Source organism: Embiotoca jacksoni, unplaced genomic scaffold (genome assembly GCF_022577435.1).
Source record: "Embiotoca jacksoni isolate LCO1_2020_lvr unplaced genomic scaffold, fEmbJac1.0.p SCAF_45, whole genome shotgun sequence".
In the NCBI taxonomy this organism is placed as follows: Eukaryota; Metazoa; Chordata; class Actinopteri; family Embiotocidae; genus Embiotoca; species Embiotoca jacksoni.
In genome coordinates this window covers 2,719,931-2,722,745 of record NW_027185398.1, presented here as the reverse complement: position 1 = coordinate 2,722,745, position 2,815 = coordinate 2,719,931, and the positions used below count along the sequence as shown (strand labels likewise).

Below are 2,815 nucleotides of genomic sequence, written 5' to 3'. Positions count from 1 at the left end.
TCCTCCGATGGGACCACGGCCAGCTCCCGAGTCGTCTGAATGTTCTCACGTCACCTGAGTTTTCATAAGAGCAAGACGACGGCGGAGGGGGTCAAAGGTCAAGTACAGAGGGTGGGGGTGGAGGAGGGGGGGGGGGGCGGATTCCCATGAACATTCCTCGTCACCGAAACGTTCCTGAGATGTTTCAGAGCGACCGCAGCGACTCTCTCTCTCTGTCGGGGAGAGGCTGATGCGGTTTGCATGTAAATACCCCCCCCCCCTCCCCCCCCCTCCTTCAACCATGTAGCGCTGGTTGGACGCCCACCCTCTCCCCCACCACCACCACCACCACCACCACAGCAGCAGGAAGGAGGAGGGAGGAGGGTCAGAGGAACCGGACCGACTGGATTCCCCAACTGGTGACACACGGTGAGACTCATCATCATCGTCATCATCAGCTCGCCCTCATCTTCGTCCTCCTTTACAGTTTACACTGAAACTATCTTCCTGTACATCACAAGGGGTGTGTGTGTGTGTGTGTGTGGGGGGGGGGGGGGGGGGGGGGGTTAAATGCTACAGGTGCTCGGAGGGCCTCAGGTGCTGCACACAGACACGGAGAGAGACGGCTTCACCAGCAGCCGCACATGAATGGACTGTTTTGTTGCTTTCAGCAGCCGCAGGAGTCCCTGCAGGCAGATTAGCTCTAATATTACAAACCTCTGATTATAATGACAGCCTTTCATTTTCTTTTCTTTTTTTTTTACTGCCGTTTTATATTCTCCTCCACAGACCCCCGAGAGTCCCTGCAGAACTCTTAAAGCCTCAGATTGGAGCCATAATGAAACCCCGCTGTGATGATGCTCCTATACGCACTATAGGGAGCCACGCGCACACACACACACACACACACACACACACACACACTCACACACACACACATGCGCGCACGCACACACACACACACACACACACACACACACACACACACACACACACATCCTCCCCGCACAGCAGCTCCTCGCCATTATACCGGATTACTGTAGTGATTTTTCTGTTTCGGCAAAAGGTTAGGGAACCCGGAGTGACCCGCGGGAAGCTGTATTTTATCACTGACAGACGAACGGAGCGTTGAGCACGGAGCGGGGATCGATACGGATCAATACCGCCGTAGTGGAGCACAGGTAAAACCCCATCAGAGCAGATTAGACGCAGAATATGAACGTTCAATCGCTTTAAATAGATTTATTTCAACCAACAAGTGTTTTAAAAACAGCTGCTCGGTGCTTTAAAACGCCCGTGAGCCTCCAGAGATTCATCATCCATCGAGTCTGCGTGTTTTTTTTTAATTAAGGGACAAGTGCTCATGCAGGCGAAATTGAATATAAAGTGGATATTCTCGTGCGTAAAGCGTCTCCTGCAGACTGACAGCAGCGCGAGATGAAAATATCGGACATTATTGTCATCAGGGGGGTTTTGGGCGAAATAAATGCGAGGATGAGATTCTGTTTCGGACTGGTTCTGGGGGAGAGAGAAGTTCCTACCTGGACCGGGTGAGAGCCGCGCGGTTCCCCTGCTCTGAGCGCTCCAGCCCGGCTTACAGGCTCCGCTCCTCCTCGGTGCCCTGACGGAGCCGCTCCAGACCTCCGTGGAAAAAAAAAAAACCAAAAACCCCAATATTAAGAATCCACAACGCCGGGGGGAGGGGGGGGGGGTCTTAAAACAAATCAAACAATCCAGTAGGACAGGCGGGGGGTAATTATTCCTGTCCACTTTAACTGTCGTGACCAGCAGCGCTGCGCGTCAGCCCGCCGGTGCTACCTCTCTCCGGAGGAGCGGCTGACGCTGGGAGGGTGGAGGTGGGGGTGGGGGGGGAGACCCGTCCGGAGTGGGTGTCACTCGCAGCTACTCCGTGAAACGTTACCACCGGGCTGCGTGTACCGTCAGCAGCAGAAGCGGCGGCAGCATCCTCCGCTGATGGCGCGCTTTGGGGAGGTAGTGGTGGGGTGGAGGAAGAGGTGGTGGACGGAGCAAAAAAAAAAAAAAATAAAAAAAAAAAAAAAGGAGCAAAACGGTTTAAACAAAATAATAATTAAAAACAATCACACCAAACAAGAAGCACCAGGTTCCGGTAGGTCCAGTTAGTTTCCAGCACCGTCGCGCGGTCGCCGCTCTGCCGCTTCAAAAGAACTCTGTCCGCCTCCCGGTCCGGCACGGAGCAGGTCGCGCGGCTGCACTGTGTGTGATGAGAAAGTGGAGTGAATCCAAACGACTGCGCTCGCGCTTCCCTCCCTCCCTCCCTCCCTCCTTCCCTCCCTCTCTCTCTCTCTCTCTCTCTGTGTGTCTCTCCCCTCCCTCTCCCCCCCTCCCCCCACACACACTGTCTATATACTACACCGGGGAGGAGGAGGAGGAGGAGGGGGGGGGGGGGGGAGGGGCGGAGGGAGCAGCCACCCCGACAACTTGGTGGATTTCCCAACATGTTCCTCACTATTTACTCCAGTCATGGAGACTTCTTCTTCCTGAGAGCTGACATTTCATGAACAACGTAATTCGGGGCTTATTTCATCTATTTTTTTAATTATAAATATGATGAATTTAAATGTTTGTACCGTTTTTAAAAGTGCGTGGTGCAGAGAGCTTCAGAGCCACAGGTTCGAAACCCCGTTACCCCCAAAATACCCAACCCTCCTGCACGGCCTGCTCACGTGCGTCAGACCCTCTCCTTCCTTTTCCCGCCTCATATACAGTAAATACATGTTTCTACCTCTCTGTTGCTCCTGTCAGCTCTCCTCTTCCTCCTCCTCCTCCTCCTCCTCTTCCTCCTCCCCTCGCGCTC

The 2,815-nt window shown here is 54.0% G+C and overlaps 1 protein-coding gene across 2 annotated transcripts in view; it reads right to left on the bottom strand.

Annotated features, from left to right (window-relative positions):
• The window catches only part of LOC138210342 (protocadherin-1-like), a 126,700-nt gene extending 124,483 nt beyond the window's left edge, over positions 1-2,217 (bottom strand). For both annotated transcript variants that reach the window (XM_069169431.1, XM_069169434.1), the window contains exon 1: positions 1,521-2,217. The gene's annotated coding sequence lies outside the window, so the exon portion shown is untranslated. The remainder of the gene's footprint in view (positions 1-1,520) is intronic.
• Between the last annotated feature and the right edge of the window lie 598 nt (positions 2,218-2,815).